This window comes from Mauremys reevesii, linkage group 2, assembly GCF_016161935.1.
Source record: "Mauremys reevesii isolate NIE-2019 linkage group 2, ASM1616193v1, whole genome shotgun sequence".
NCBI lineage: Eukaryota > Metazoa > Chordata > Testudines > Geoemydidae > Mauremys > Mauremys reevesii.
The window spans coordinates 61,895,658-61,912,678 of record NC_052624.1 but is presented as its reverse complement, the minus strand read 5'-3'; positions in this window follow the sequence as shown (position 1 = coordinate 61,912,678).

Below are 17,021 nucleotides of genomic sequence, written 5' to 3'. Positions count from 1 at the left end.
ATTAAACAGTAGTATAGCTTATATAGGACAACCTTTTTGGAAGTATAAGAGGTACTTTGGAGCCATTGTATTGTGAATGGAAGTTAACAATATCATTAGTCATTGCATTCCTTTCTTAATCCCCACACTGATTATCTCTTTGATGTTGCAGTTATCTTGTCAGCACTTAACTGCTTTTTTAAACCCTACTTAAGTGCTTTGCTGAATCAGGGCCCTAATTCACAAATATCCACTATTTTTTAGGTTGGATAAAAATCAATGTTTCTTAAAAAAAATCAGATTTTTTGTTAAACTTGTACTTAAATGTAATTTAATTTTTAAAAAACAAGCCTATTTATAATTTTGAAATTATGATAACATGTTATGGCCTAACTTTACTAAATGTATTAAAATTTGAATTATTTAAAAAATAAAAAAGCAATTCACATATGCTGCCAATCTTTACAGAAAATCAAATCACTGACATGTCCAAGCATCTGCAATCAGAGTTTGTTGAATGTTTAAACCAGTTTTGACACCAATAGCCTCTTCTGCAGTACAGAGAGAACATTTCAGTTTATTCAGCTAGTTCATTCAAAGTTAAGAAACCAAATGGGAGTTGAAAAAGCAGAAAGCTTGTGTTCCTCTTCCAAGCTCTGAATAAAAGACTGGGTGTGAGAGGACAAGAACTATTAATTCTAAAAACTTGAAGGGCCTAGTGAACCGAAACAATCTATTCAATTCACTAAATACTACTACACCGCTACCTCAATACAGCGCCACCAGATATAACACACATTTGGATATAACGCAGTAAAGCAGCGCTCCGGGGTGCAGGGCTGCGCGCTCCGGTAGATCAAAACAAGTTCAATATAACACGGTTTCACCTACAACGCGGTAAGATTTTTTGGCTCCCAAGGACAGCGTTATATCGAGGTAGAGGTGTACTTTTGTTTAATAATTCAGTTGATTTAAAATGCAAAAGATGATTTGATAAGAGTTTTGTATCCAGCACATAAGGGTTTTATTTAACTATTTTGTTTAAAAAAAAAAAAAAAAAAAGGCTGTTTTGTGCATTTTAAATAGAATTTTAATTTCTATCCAAATAGACCTTGGCAAAAATCACGAGTAAAAAAGAAAAAAAAAATCTAGTAAGTAAGAAATGCATAATACAAAAATGTACAAGTTAAGAATCGGAATAAATGTGAGTTTAGCGATGTAATTGCTTAAATGTGTATAGATATAGCATAGCTATAGTATAGCTCTAAATTTAATGTAAAGTCTATATTTAGTTGCAGATGAACATGTTTTAATGGTTACTAAACTAAGAGAATCCACCTTTCTTTAGGAAAACAGTACAAATGCAAACAAGATTAAAATGGATTATCTATTTAAATCATAAAAATTGATTTTAAATTGATTAAAATTGGCGATTTCGATCACTTGGATCTAAATCAATCCACTCTACTATTCTTGGTAAACAGAATCTTGTTAATCTGTTGAAATTTTGACCAGAGCATATTTTAGCATTTTTTGGGTGGGCCTGTGAAACGGTTGCTTCTCAAGGTGTAACCAACTCCCATCTGAATTGACCATACCTGGACATGGGGCTGGCCTGAAGATGTTTTTTTTTTTTTTTTTTTTTGAGCAGTATCTGTGTTATTTATTACGCAGGACATTTGAAAAACATTTCTGAGACAGGAGCCAGCCTACATTTAGAGTCTGGGAGGTCATGCTATCTTCCAGCCTTATCTTTGTAAAAGCAGCCACAAGTCCTAGCGCCACACATGCTGAGGAACCAACGATATGGCTGTGATTTCTTGCACCCAAGACAAGGCCTGATGCACAACCGCCTATGAAATAATTCAGGGCATCCTCCGGGTCCTCCCGGACTTGGGCACTGAGGCAAGTGGTCAATCCAAATACTGCTCCCAAAGTAGCCATTGTGACAGTGCTCATGGCTGGGTACAATACAATATGATATGGTGATCCAGGGGGCAGTTGGTGCCATCGTGGGAGAAGGTTGCTAAAATGATTCTTTGGGATATATATACTGGACTTAATGGACTACCTTACATTAAGAGGGTTGGTATTGTGGAGTGGGTAGGAACACTTTCAGTTCCTCTAAACTTGGCTTCCTGCTGCAGCAATGGCTCCCAGCTGCTTGTGTTGGAGCACTGTTTATGGGCACTGCACTACAAGCTAGGGGTGTGATTCCCCGACTCGCTTACACATACTTACACTAGCTCTTACCGAACCAACTGTGCGTAAACAGCATTGTAGCCATGGTAGCATAGGTAGTGGCAGTGGAGCAAGTGCCAAGCCACCGCTTTCAGGCAGGTTTGTACTCAGTATGGCTAAGCCATGCCTCCACTGCTGCTATCTGTGCTGCCAGGGCTACGCAGCTGTTTACACTTGTGCTAGCTCAATGAGAACTGTGCAAGAATAGGTACACATGCAAGGCAATCACATCCCTAACGCATAGTGTAGATGTAGCTATAGCTGCCAAAATTAAAAAAAAAAAAAAAATTCCCAGAGGCAGTCATTCAAATGAATTAGGGACCAAGGGACTGCTAGGTTCCCTCAGCCACTGAAATATATTATGCCTTTTCTAATGGAATTTAGCATGCCTGTATTACAGCTGGTTGGAAAACTTCCAACTTTAGACCAAAATGCAACAGCATTTGTTAAACTTTTTGCTGAAACTATTTTGAAACTAGAGTTAGAAACTATTTTGTTTCCCATATTGGGACAGAGGGGAGGGAGTGGCTGCAGGGTTTCACAAGTCCTAAAGCTCATCTCTAGTTTTTACCTAATATAGTATGGCTACAGTGTTTGAGAAGCCTTCCCAGTGCACACCCTGGCCAGTTTCTGCTCCTGTAGTTGTTCCAACGTGTAGCAGGATTTTTCAACAATGCCACACCCCAAATCCATCCTTCTGTCCCCTTTTAATGTTTAAATTGTGATGCATGTTTTTATTTTAATGAGTGCAAATAAAGACCAGATAAACACTTGTATGGTTCTAAATTACTGAATGTTAATTTCACAATTTACAGCCATATACATTAACACACTCTATGTGTGTATTTATTGGGTTTAGAGTGATTGCCATTATAAAAAGACATTTGTCAACTGTGGCCATAGGTTTCTAGTCTCGGTATCTCAAATACCACCGTGCAAGCAAATGCTGACTTTTTAAGGATGACTATTTTAAGCGGAGATATAGTACTGGAAGGGAGTAAGATTAAAGGTCCATAGCTCTGTATTGATTTAACAGTGTTAACTACGTAGAAAATGTTCAGGCACTGCTTTCCACACCCCCCCACAAAATTGACAACTTATCAAGAACCATAAACAAATTAAGGTATCAATGGACTTCATTCACACTTGTATTTGGCAGCCTAGAATTTCAACAGTTTATTTTTCATTGATACAGCCTTAGTCATGTAGCATGTTGTTCCTTGGTTGTTACCCAGCAAATACCTTCAGGTTGGGCAATAGAGCAATCAGAACTGATCTGGAAAAAATCTTCCTGGAAGTAAATAATCAGTGTTATTTATCCTAGTTTTATGAGTAAATATATTTTTTAAACAAAACCTGTAAATCAGGAGCATAACAGCAGCATTGATGCAGTGTATATATATGTATAGCTACTCTTACTGGGTAGCCTTATAAATCAGTCTTGTTCTGAGGGGAGTGAAAAACTTGGCCAAAAAAATGGCACATGTAAACTAACCACTTTGTTTAGAGTTTTTCTAGCAAATTTGTGAACTAAGACTCTTCCAGCTCGGTTTCTCTACAGGCACATCACGAGGTGTACAACTTCAGCATGTCACAATACATCCAGCTTGTTTGGGTTTCTCCATATCTTCTATAAAGACTAAATTACACCACTTTGCTTTATATGTTGTATTATAATGTTGATGTGCTAGCGGCATGTACAAACTTATGTCTCACGTATAATGTGACCAAAGAAAGGGCTGGTCTACATTAACACTGTAAATCTAGCCAAGTTATGCACGTTACACTGTAGACACCACTTATCAGAGGGGTAGCCGTGTTAGTCTGGTTCTGTAGAAGCAGCAAAGAATCCTGTGCCACCTTATAGACTAACAGACGTTTTGCAGCATGAGCTTTCGTGGGTGAATACCCACTTCTTCGGACACCACTGTAAGTCAACCTATGTCAATGGGATAGAGCTCTCCCATAGCCACAGCTTCCACCTCTCGAGGAAGTGGACTGCAGACGCTGACGGGAAAGCGCTTTCCCATCATCAACGTGTGGATAGGGGGGAAGAGGTAGACATGGTCTGTCTTGACTTCAGTAAAGCTTTTATACTGTTTCACATGACCTCATAAACAAACTAGGGAAATGCAATCTAGATGGAGCAACTATAAGGTGGATGCAAAACTGGTTGGAAAACCGTTCCCAGAGAGTAGTATGAGTGGTTCACAGTCAAGCTGGAAGGGTATAACGAGTGGGGTCCCCACAGACATTGATTCTGAGCCCAGTTCTGTTCAATATTTTCATCGATGATTTAGATAATGGCATAGAGAGTACACTGATAAAGTTTGTGGATGATACCAAGCTGAGAGGGGTTGCAAGTGTTTTGGAGGATAGGATTAAAATTCAAAATGATTTGGACAAGCTAGAGAAACAGTCTGAAGTAAATAGAATGAAATTCAATAAGGACAAATGCAAAGTACTCCACTTAGGAAGGACCAATCAGTTGCACACATACAAAATGGGAAATGACTGGCTAGGAAGGAGTACTGTGGAAAGGGATCTGGGGTTCGTAGTGGATCATAAGCTAAATATGAGTCAACAGTGTAACACTGTTGCAAAAAAAGCAAACATCTTTCTGGGATGTATTAGCAGGAGTGTTGTAAGCAAGACATGAGAAGTAATTGTTCCATTCTACGTGTGCTGATTAGGCCTCAACTGGAGTATTCTGTCCAGTTCTGGGCAACAACTTTCAGGAAGGATGTGGACAAATTGGAGAGAGTCCAGAGAAGAACAACAAAAATGATTTAAGGTCTAGAAAACATGACCTATGAGGGAAAAAAATTGAAAAAATTGGATTTGTTTAGTCTGGAAAAGAGAAGACTGAGAGGGGACATCAGTTTTCAAGTATGTAAAAGGTTGTTACAAGGAGGAAGGAGAAAAAAATTTCTTAACCTCTGAGGATAGGACAAAAAGCAATGGGCTTAAATTGCAGCAAGGGTGGTTTAGGCTGAACATTAGGAAAAACTTCCTAACTGTCAGGGTGGTTAAGCACTGGAATAAATCATCCTGGGAGGTTGTGGAGTCTCTATTATTAGAGATTTTTAAGAGCAGGTTAGATAAACACCTCTCAGGAATGGTCTAGATCAGAGGTTCTCAAACTGTGGTCTGTGGACCACCAGTGATCCGCAAGCTCCATTCAGGTGGTCTGTGGATAGTTCCCGCTAAGGTGTGCACCTGCAGGGCCGCACATGAAGCAACGAAGGGCCACCCTCCTAATTAGGGAAGCCGTGCAGGTGTGGCTCCACTAATTAGGTGCCTGGACCCTGGAGAAGATGCACATGTCAGGTGAGGTTGTGGTGGCCTTGGGGGGAATAGCAGGTAGGTGGGAGGGGGTAGTGGGGTGAGAAGAGGGGGTGAGGGGACTGTAGGATGTGCAGGGCTGTGCTGGCCAGAGAAAGAGGTGACTTTCCCCAGCTCCAGGGCTGCAGCTGCCAGGGAGAGATGGCCCTCCTTCCCAGCCTCAGCATTGTGGCTGCCGTGGTGGAGGAGAGACCCCCCCCTCCTTCCCAGCCCAGCTTGGGGGCTGCTGCGGTGAGGGAGAGAGGGAGAGACCTCCTTCCTTCCCAGTCCCAGCTCGGGAGCTGCCATGGCGGGGGAGAGAGGGCACATCCGTCGCATTAGAAAGGTAAGACTACTGATATTAAAATATGAGTTGTGTGCTTTTATTTGTAGAACAAAAAAAGTTTGTGTTTTTTATATAACGCTTTTATCCAAAGCGCTTTTCAATAGTTAGCTAATGGTACAAACAACATTTGGAAAGCTCAGTAAGTGGTCCACAGAGACCCTTAGCAATTTGCAAGTGGTCCGTGGGAAAAAAAAAAGCTTGAGAATCACTGGTCTAGATAATACTTAGTCCTGGCGCGAGTGCAGGGGCCTGGCCTAGATGACATCTCGAGGTCTCTTCCAGTTCTATGATTCTCTGACTTGGCGTGTCTTCACCAGACCCACTAAATCCACACCACTGCATCGATTGCAGTGGTGCCCATTTAGTCGGTAGTATAGACATGGCCAAAGTGACAAAAATTACAGTTGTCTGTTATACAATTTAGTTTTTCTCTGCTGCCTCTCCTGCCTGGACACACATCCCTATCCCAGCGTACCAGTGGCAAACTCTCTCTCTCTCTCTCTCTCTCCATTCAAAATCCTCCCCAAAACTCATTGCTTAAAGGCCCACAAATAGTGTAGACATGGCCAAAGTGACAAAAATTACAGTTGTCTGTCATACAGTTTAGTTTCTCTCTGGTGCCCCACCTACCTGGACACCCACCGCTATCCTAGTGTACCCATGGTTAACTCTCTTTCCATTAAAAATCCTCCTCAAAACTCACTGTTCAAAAGTCCACAAATGCTAAATCATGTTAGTAAAAGTGGTCACTGTACTACTTTAAACCAAGCAATCTATGCCTGAAGGTCTGCATCTGACCCTCTCCCTCATGTTGAGTATTTCCCTACTTCTAGAGTAGTCACAAAACCAATGGACTACTCCAGGAATGAGTAAGGTGCTGTTCATGGTGAGTAAGGTTAGCAGAAATGGGTCCTAAATTAGCACCGTCCTCTGACCTGCATTCTTTGAGTACATTCTTGTGTTGTCTATTTAGTGGATAAGCTCCTCAGGGCAGGGACTCTACCTTCCTTAGGCCTAGTCTACACTATGGTGGTAAATCAACCTGAGGCTATGGCTACACTTACGGTTTGCAGCGCTGGTAGTTTGCAGCGCTGGTCATCCAGCTGTGCAGGGCCAGCGCTGCAGTTTGGCCACACTGACAGCTACCAGCGCTGCAGTGTGGCCACATTGGCAGCATTTCCAGCGCTGTACTGAGAGGTGCATTGTGGGCAGCTATCCCACAGAGCACCTCATCCTTGGCGCTGAGTATTGTGGGAAGGAAGGAAGTGTGTGGGTCATTCCGCTTCCTGTTCCAACGCCCGTGGTGCATCGCTTCACTTCCCAGCAGTCTCAGTTTTTCTTGCCATTGTGAGTTCAGCACGCTGTGAAATGGAGCCTGAGCTGCTGAGGAATTTGCTGCTGACTGTCGCCAGCACATCACGTTTGGCAGTTGAGCTATTCCTCCTTCAGCTCCAAAGTGACAGTGAGGAGTCCGATGATGATATGGATTTTCCTAAAGCGGGTGACATGAAAATGCTTGTGGCGAAATGCTCAGCACCGTGGAACGCCGCTTTGGGCTCGTGAGACAAGCAGTGAGTGGTGGGATCACATTGTCATGGAAGTCTGGGATGACGAGCAGTGGCTGCAGAACTTTCGTATGAGAAAAGCCACTTTCATGGGACTGTGTGCTGAGCTCGGCGCAAGGACACAAGATTGAGAGCTGCCCTGACGGTGGAAAAGCGGGTGGCTATTGCAATGTGGAAGCTGGCAACTCCAGACAGCTACCGGTCGGTCGGGAACCAGTTTGGGGTGGGAAAGTCGACCGTTGGAATCATGTTGATGCAAGTTTGCAGGGCCATTAATCGCATCCTGCTGAGGAGAACCGTGACTGTGGGGAACGTGCAGGACATTGTGGATGGCTTTTCAGAAATGGGTTTCCCTAACTGTGGAGGGGCAATAGATGGACATATTCCTATTCTGGCACCACCCCACCTAGCCTACGAGTACATTAATGGTATTTCTCTATGGTTCTCCAGGCGCTTGTGGATCACCGTGGGCGTTTCATTGATATTTACACAGGCTGGCCTGGAAAAGTGCATGATGCACGCATCTTTCGGAACAGTGGCCTGTTCAGGAAGATGCAGGAAGGTACATTTTTCCCAGACCGAAAGATCACAGTAAGGGACGTTGAAATGCCCATTGTGATCCTTGGGGACCCCGCTTACCCATTAATGCCTTGGCTCATGAAACCATATACAGGGAAGCTGAACAGGAGCCAGGACCGTTTCAACTACAGGCTGAGCCGATGCCGAATGACTGTGGAGTGTGCTTTTGGCCGTTTAAAAGCTCGCTGGAGATGTCTATATGGGAAGCTAGACTTGGGGGAAAGCAGCATCCCTGCGGTTATATCCGCGTGCTGTACCCTCCATAATATTTGTGAAGGGAAGGGTGAAGCATTCAGCCAGGCATGGACCAACGAGGTGCAAGTCCTGGAGGCTGAATTTGCACAGCCAGACAGCAGGGCTACTAGAGACGCCCACCACAGGGCAACAAGGATTAGGGATGCCTTGAGGGAGAAATTTGAGGCTGAAAGCCAACAGTAATGTTTTTTTGCCTTGACCAGGAGTGACGTGCACTGGTTACAGTGCTTTTAAGTGCCTGTGTTTTCCTTGATGTTTGTTACCTGTGTTTTCATTGGGGTTTGTTATCTTTCACTTTATGCAATAATAAAAACTGATTCATAATCAAAGAAATCATTTATTTAAAAAAAAGGAAGTACACGGGCAGGGGGGTTGGTTGCTGAACTGTACATTCATAGTTTTTCATATGTACTGCCAGGAGTGCTGTGCACCTCAGGATTGTACTGTTGCATGGTGATGGGGGTTGAGTGCAGAGGGTAAGGGTCGTAGTTCTCTGGGCTCATAGGTGACCGTACAGGTGTCGGGGGCAGTGTAGGTAAGAACCTGGATGCTGGGGAACGGGACTTGGAGCTGACATTGGTGCATAGGGGAAAGAGGTTTGGGAGGGTGGGGGTTTGGCACGGTAGTGCTCTGCCTGCATTGCTATCATTGACTGCATACAGTCTGTTTGGCACGCAATGAGGTTTATAAGCTGCCTCGTGGTTTTCTTCAGCGTCAATGCCTTTCTCCTGCTTTCTGTTTGCCTCCAGTGATGCATCTTTTCTCTCCATTCCTGCGCATTTTTATTCTCTGTTGCACACTGGCTCATAACTGCCTTCACGAGTTCTTCTTTGCTCTTGTTCGGTTTCCTCCTCAGGTTTTGCAGCTTTCTTTCAGTCACTGATAAGACTGGCCCAGGACTACTCAAGGTCACTGTAAAAATGCAGCAAATGATACATTTTAAGAGAGCTTCCATTGTGTATAATCTGAAGTTATTTTAAAGTCTCTCAAGCATTCCTCACACATTTCAGCAACTGCTAGAGAATTCACAGCCTCCCAGAAATGGTAATGGTAATTAACCCTGGGGTTTCCTTCCGCGGTGTGCTCGAGCAGGGTGCTGCTGCTTTGTTAAACGCAGCACCTCCATCTCCCTCAGGAATTAACCCTGCGGTTTCCTTCCGCGGTGTGCTCGAGCAGGGTGCTGCTGCTTTGTTAAACGCAGCACCTCCATCTCCCTCAGGAATTAACCCTGCAGTTTCCTTCCGCGGTGTGCTCGAGTTGGGGAAACCAGCACTGAAACACTCCCTCCATTTCCCACAGGAGTTAATACTGGAAGATATCTCCCTTCTGCGGGTTACCAAAGAAGCAAGGGAGGGTCTCCTACAACAATGCGGTTCCGCCGGTCCTTATGCAGCGTGCCTCTGTGCAAGCATGGTTCCCCACCTCCTGGAACAGTGGCGCGGACGCGTTAGCCTGAATGGGACAGGGACCACAATGGCTCTCCCTTTAAACTTGGTCATGCGAATTGCCTATGCTCTTGCAGAAACTTTTGAAGAGATTACAGAGGCAGATTACTGCGACGTGATAGACCACATCAATGGGATATTCCATGTCTAGGCATGCAGCCATACCATCCCCCCTCCTCTCCCAAAACCTTTGCATTGCAATAAAAGCTGCTTACCTGGGACCTGCTCCTGTGATTCTTCTGCACCAAGTTCCAGGGGCTGCGACTGGCTAGCTTCCTCCTGGCTTGAGAAGAGCTCCTGACTGCATGCCTCCTGGGACTCCGGGGTGTCTTCCCCCACCACAGTAGCCTCACTGTCTGCCTCCCCCTCCCCCTCCTCTACCGGCTCTGAACTGTCCATCGTGGTCCTTGGATTTACAGAGGGGTCACCCCCATAAATCGCATCCAGCTCCTTGTAAAACCGGCAGGTCGTGGGGGCACTGCCGGATCTGCGGTTTCCCTCGCGTGCTTTGCAATAGGCAGTCCACAGCTCCTTTACTTTTACCCTGCACTGCACCGCATCACGCTCATGGCCCCTTTCCATCATGGCTCTCGATACCTGGGCAAAGGTATCATAATTCTTACGTCTAGAGCGCAGCTGTGCCTGCACAGATTCCTCCCCCCAAACACTAATGAGGTCCATCAGCTCGCCATTGCTCCATGCTGGGGCTCGTTTGCCACGTGGAGGCATGGTCACCTGTAAAGATTAACTGATTGCATTCCATACCTGGCTGAGCAAACAGGAAGGGGATTTTTAAAATTCCCGGGGCATTTAAAGGGCGGGTCACCTGAGGCCAGGGAAGTAGAGTCTGACCTGATGAGCAGAGTGGCTGAACAGGCATTCTGGGATACATCCTTATACCCTGGAGGCCAATCACAGCGCTGGTGTGTGGCCACACTTGATGACCAGCGCTGCAGCACCAGCGCTGGAATCCTTATTCCCCATGCTGAGCCAGGTGTATGGGCCAGCGCTGCAGCCAGGGAGTTGCAGCACTGGAAGTGCCTTGCAGGTGTGGCCACTTACTAATTGCAGCGCTGGTGGAGGCTTTCCAGCGCTGCAAATCGCCAGTGTAGCCATACCCTAAGTTACACTATTCCAGCTAGCTTAGGTCGACTTACTGTGGTGTCTACACCACGCTGCATTGACGGGAGATGCTCTCCCATCGATTTACCTTACTCCTCTTGCTACGGTGGAGTACCAGAGTCAGGGCGGGTGTAAGGATGTTTAGTGCCCTAGGCGAAACTTCCACCTTGCGCCCTCCCCTCCGCCCTAAGGCGCCCCCCCGGTGGCAGCTCCCCCCGGCCTGGGGAGCCGTGCGGTAGCTCCCTGCCCCAGCTCACCTCTGCCCCGCCTCCTCCCCGAGCACGCCGCCACCACTCCACTTCTCCTGCCTCCCAGGCTTGCAGCACCAATCAGCTGTTTGGTGCCACAAGCCTAGGAGGGAGAGAAGCAGAGCGGGGCGGCAGGCGCAGGGGAGGAGGCGGAGCAGAGGTGAGCTGGGGCAGGGAGTGGTTCCCCTGTGGGCCGTGCCCTGCCTTACTTGCTGCAGGTGACCCTCCCAGCGCCCCCCTGCCCCAGGTCCCTCCGCCTAAATGCCGACGACGATCGGGGCGGCCGAAGATCCAGCTGCCAAAGGACCCGAAGTGCTGCCCCCCAAATGCTAGCGCCCTAGGCAACCGCCTAGGTCACCTAATTGGTTGCACTGGCCCTGACCAGAGTCGACCGAAGAGCTTTATCAACCCCAGTAAGTGTAGGCATGGCCCTAGTTTTGTACAGTTTGGGGTATGTTGCTAGTGCTTAACAAATAATCAATACACAGTGCCAAATCCCGCTTTGAGCAGTACATCCAGTATCTCCAGATTAACCTTACTGAAGTCAACTGAAGTTATCTGGGACTTACAACCATATAAATGAAAGCAGAATCTAGCCCATAATACAAACTGATGAAAGCCATCGCCTCAACAGAATCTGGTTCCTGTTGCAATCACTAGGGGCTAGTGGTACTATTGGAAAGATGAGTGAAGTTAAAATGGAAGGTTCCTTTCCATTTAATGGGTGTTTTATTCATGAGTTAAATATACTTGCTGTAAATAGATTTCTCAGCCATCCATTACTGTGTTATTCTCAGTACCGCCCAGGCTGCTACTGAGGGCAATCCTCCATTGAGTAAGAACTTAAGCCAACATGGAGTTAGAAAGGCCCAGATCATCAAAGGTAAGTAGGCTCCCTCTTCCTTTGAAACCTTTGCGGATCTGTGCCAAAATGTTAACTAGCTTTCCTGTTAAAACTTAATAAATGCCTAAACATATCACCAATTGCACTATTGTATGTTGCAACTGTTATAAAGAATTCCTGCAGCTTCTAATTTTGAGAATAAAACAAGTTTAGTTGAACCCACCTGTAAACAGTTGTCATGTATTAATGATTATTTTAAATGGTTATTTTTATACAAATTCTTGCAATACTTCTTGTTACTGTTTTGAGCGTTGCACAGTTTTGTTTCACATGAGGACTTTTGAGAGTTGCTCCACAAAAGAGGGGAAGCTTTCTCAGTTCTGCTGAGTTCGGTGGGAGTTGAGCATACTCGGAATCTCTCAGGATCATGTCCTTTCTTGTTTGTTTTTTGCTAGTTCCTGTGTTTGGAAAAGTGTATTGTGTATGTCTGAGCTATTGCCAATATTAAACTGTTAAAAGAATTAAAAGACTTATTTGATTCTCAGTGGGGCACTAGAGACTAGACCAGGGGTAGGCAACCTATGGCACGAGTGCCAAAGGCGGCACGCGAGCTGATTTTCAGTGGCACTCACACTGCCTGGGTCCTGGCCATTGGTCCGGGGGTCTCTGCATTTTAGTTAATTTTAAATGAGGCTTCTTAAACATTTTAAAAACCTCATTTACTTTACATACAACAATAGTTTAGTTATATATTATAGACTTATAGAAAGAGCCCTTCTAAGAACGTCAAAATGTGTTACTGGCACGCAAAAGCTTAAATGAGAGTGAATAAATGAAGACTCGGCACCCCACTTCTGAAAGGTTGCCGACCCCTGGACTAGACACTATGCAGGGAAGGTATTTTATTCATTACAGTTATCACAACTGTCTATTTTGAAGATACTACTTCCATAGTCAGAATCACTTCTGTCCTCTTCATTTGCTGAGCCATTACACGCATTGAATCTATTTCCCCATGTTAAGTATCCTCACACCTTCTTGTCAAACTGTCTGAAATGTGCCATCTTGATTCTCACTACAAAAGTTTTTTTTCTCCTGCTGATAATTGTTCATCTTAATTAATTTGCCTCTTAGAGTTGGTAGGGCTACTCCCACCTTTTCATGTTCACTGTAGGTGTATATATATCTCCTTATTATATGTTCCATTCTATGCATCCGATGAAGTGGACTGTAGCCCACGAAAGCTTATGCTCAAATAAATGTGTTAGTCTCTAAGGTGCCACAAGGACTCCTGTTCTTTTTGTGGATACAGACTAACACGGCTGCTACTCTGAAATGTGTAAAAATAGTGGATCATCCTACTGTGTAATTTATGGCTTGTTTTCTCTCTCTAACCAGTTTAGCTAGATGTTAATAAATATTACATCTGAAAGGTCACAGAACATCCTCATTTTTTTTCAGATTTATTTCAGCTGTCATTTATACAGCCACCAACAAGTCTATCTGCTGTAATGCCTTATGATTTTATACTTTCAAAATGGACAGGCTGGAAGTACTCTCATCTGGTGGAGCCGATGCATCTCTTTCACAATCCTCCTAGGACTTAACTTTGCCATTCCCCAGTGAAGTCTATGTGACTGTTTACCTTTATCTGCACACATGAAGTAAAACACCACATCATGGATATTATGCTGAGGAGTGGATGGAGGGAAAATCATGGAATACATTTACACCAAAGAAGATTAATCTTAATGAGAATGATCAATAGAAAAATGCACAGCCCAGAAATATGCTATAACACATCTAGGGAGACCACAGTCTTCACATTCTATAGGCAACAAAACCTTTAAACATAAAACTAGTACTTATGGCTGCAGAGAGAACATGAATGTGAACCAATACAGTGCTTTCTTCTTGAGTCCACATACAGATACTGAATCAATAACACTATGGTGGAAATCTTGCCCTTCCTTTTATGGGTGCAGGGGTCCTGAGGTGTACTTTGGCTGCACAGGGGATGGGTGGAATAGGATGTGGGGTGCCCATAGAGATGGAATATACTCTGATCAGCCTGGAGCACAGCTCTGCTGCATTTCCTACACCCTACGTGTAGAGAGGGCTTTGGGGGCATGCCATGGTAGAACTGGGAGAATGTGCTAATTGAATTCACTACCATAAGATTAGTCATTTCCCTAGGCAGAACAAGCATAGAAGCCCAAGGTAAGTGTGGCTACAGCGAGTGAGAATTCTTTCCTGCTCATTCCCTTAGGGCAATCCAGCCACTTTGGCCACATGCTGGATTGAGGATTTGGCCCTACGTCAGTGAACTATCCCTGGTTCATATCAGTGAGGTGTTAACGTCTTCATGATAATTTAAATGGTAACTATTTCATTAGCTGAAGTTTCTATCAACATGATCAGCAATGTACTTGAGCCAGTGTGGCTGGAGGAATTGTAAAGAACTTTTCACAGAAGCAAATGTTTTTTATAAAATATTTGATTGGGGCAGGGGTGAAAGTAACTTACAGGACTTATCGGTACTGCCGGAGTCCTGAGGGGGGCATGGCCTCTCAAGATTTAAAGGCCCTGGGGAACCAGCTGTGACTGGGAGACTCAGAGACTTTAAATCAACCAGGGGCTCCCAGCTGCAGAGGTGGCTGGGAGCGTCCCGGGGCTCAGGGGCAAATTAAAGGGCCCAGGGCTCTGGCCGCCAGGGGGAACCCCGAGCTTTGCGGGGCTGGGGCAGGGATTTAAAGGGCCCAGAGCTCCTGCCGCTGAGGGAAGCCCAGAGCTCTTTAAATCCCGGCCCCAGCCTGGCCGCCAGAGCCATGGCCAGGATTCAAAGGGCTCTGGGCTGAGCTTTGAGACCTTTAAATCCCCGCCCCCTGCCCAGCTGCCGCAGCCGCGGCCGGGATTTAAAGGGCTCTGGGCTGCCCGCAGCTGCAGGGAGCTCTGAGCCCTTTCAATCCCCTCCATGGAAGTCAAGGTCCAGCACGGCGTACTGGCTCTTGCTGGTACGCCGGACTGGACCGGACAGGCTTACTTTCACCTCTGACTGTATGTATGTGTATGAATGTGTCACAAACAATGCAGCTGCAGCCTGCCTCTGACCAGCAGCGACCCCAGCAACTGGCCCCCGTGGGCTGCTGCCTGCAGAGAGCCAGCAGGTGCCGCTAGGCTGGGTCTGCCAAGGAGTAAGTAACCAAGGCAAAAACCACAGCCAGCCAGCCAGGGAGGGAGCCGGGGGAGGGGAAGTCAGGGGTGAATGAAGGACAACTGGAATAGCCTTCATGAAATATACAAGATATTTAGAGAAAGTTTTGTCAATTTCAGCCTCTGCACTCTGCAGGCAAGACAAAACAAAAAGAGATCTGAGATTGCACCCGATGTCCTCAGGACATTTCAGGTGTTTAAATCAATATATAAAGAGGGTGGATTGGAATGAAAAGTACTATTTCTTTCAAAGGAGGCACAATAATTTCCCTGAATATTCAGTTTTCCCCTCCAATCCCTTTGTGGTTTTGTCTATGGGGGCTATTTGCTTTCCCTGTGAATCTTTAGTTGCTTTAGCAAAATTGCTTTGCCCAAAATAAACCCTAATCATCATGACACATCTTTCCACCATGTTCTCCATGTTTTTTGTGTTGTTTTTTTTTAAACAGTAACATTTCAAAGAGGCTCTGCAAGCAGTTTGGACATCACAACCATGATCCTTTGCTGGGGAGGGAATGGGATAGATTTGAACTTGGAAATGGTTCCTGACTTTGATTGTGTTTAGGAGATCCCCTCATCTCGGGGGCAGAAAAGAACTGCCCCTGCCATGGTCACACACACCCAACAACAACTGGGAGTGAAATTAACAAGGATACCAGAAACAGCTCCTAACGCTGGGTACTGAACTGCACAGGGAACAGCTGAGTTTAAATTGTTCTTTTGCAGGCAGCAGCAGCAGGCATCTCAGCCAGTGTCCCTACTGCAAGCTAGAGCCTAGAGGATAACCCTTGCTGGGGATGGTGGGGGAGGAATGCAGAGCCTTGTCTGCAGCCTGGCTGGAGGAGGAGGAGGAGGGAGGAGCCGAGAAACCAATGTGACAGTGAGTTTTCCCCTTCCACCTGCTTTTATTAGCTCTGGATTTAAGCTGTGCAGCCAAATGCTTGTATTTGTGGTGTATATTAGTATTGGAGAGATCTCGTCATCCTGGGGGCAGAAAAGGACTGCCCCTGCCATGGTCAAACACATCCTCCCCTCGACCCCCAGCTACTGTGAGTGAAATTAACAAGGATGCCAGAAACCTAGCCCTGGGGGCTGAACCATCAGGGAACGGCTGAGTTTAAACTATTCTTATGCAGGGAGCAGGCTTCTCTCTCCCTCCCTCAGTCAGTCTCCTTTTCTTACCGGTCCTCCGTACCGGCCCATACCAGCTTACTGTCACCTCTGGATTGGGGGTGAGAGCAGCAGGATCTTCAAGGTTGGTGGTTCAAGAGGAATAGGGTGCAGTGACTGAAGACTTAAGGAGAAAGGAAGATGTCGGAGAAGAGATTGGGGGAGGGAGTAGGGAAAAAAGTGACAATTTAAAGAGGAAGGTGAATGAGGTGTTTTTTTAATGAATACACAAGACAAACATGCAGTTAATTTACTAGATTAGACAATTTATTAATGTGTTGTATGTGTGTGGAGTTAATGGGCATTAAAAATGTCAGACTTCACAAAACATTTCCACATATCCTATAGGATTAAATTCTGCAGCATGTGGTATATTTTCTACAGATTGCCGATGGCCATTATAATAGACCAAGCACAAACAACCCACTACACAGTTCCTACTCCTTAGGAACTTCCAGTATAAACTGGACACAACACTTTCATGAGCCACATTTGCTGTACCTACATTATGTTGTCCAAGTGTCCTACAGTAGTCTCCATTTTAAAAGTCAGCCTTTGCCACACAGACTTGAGAAGATGCTACTACTCTAAGTATACGGATACATTTTGACATTCAAGATGTGCTAGCCCTGTATAGTAGCTCTTTGCAAATGTTAATTTTTTAATAAAATTGTTTTAAGTTTCCCATCT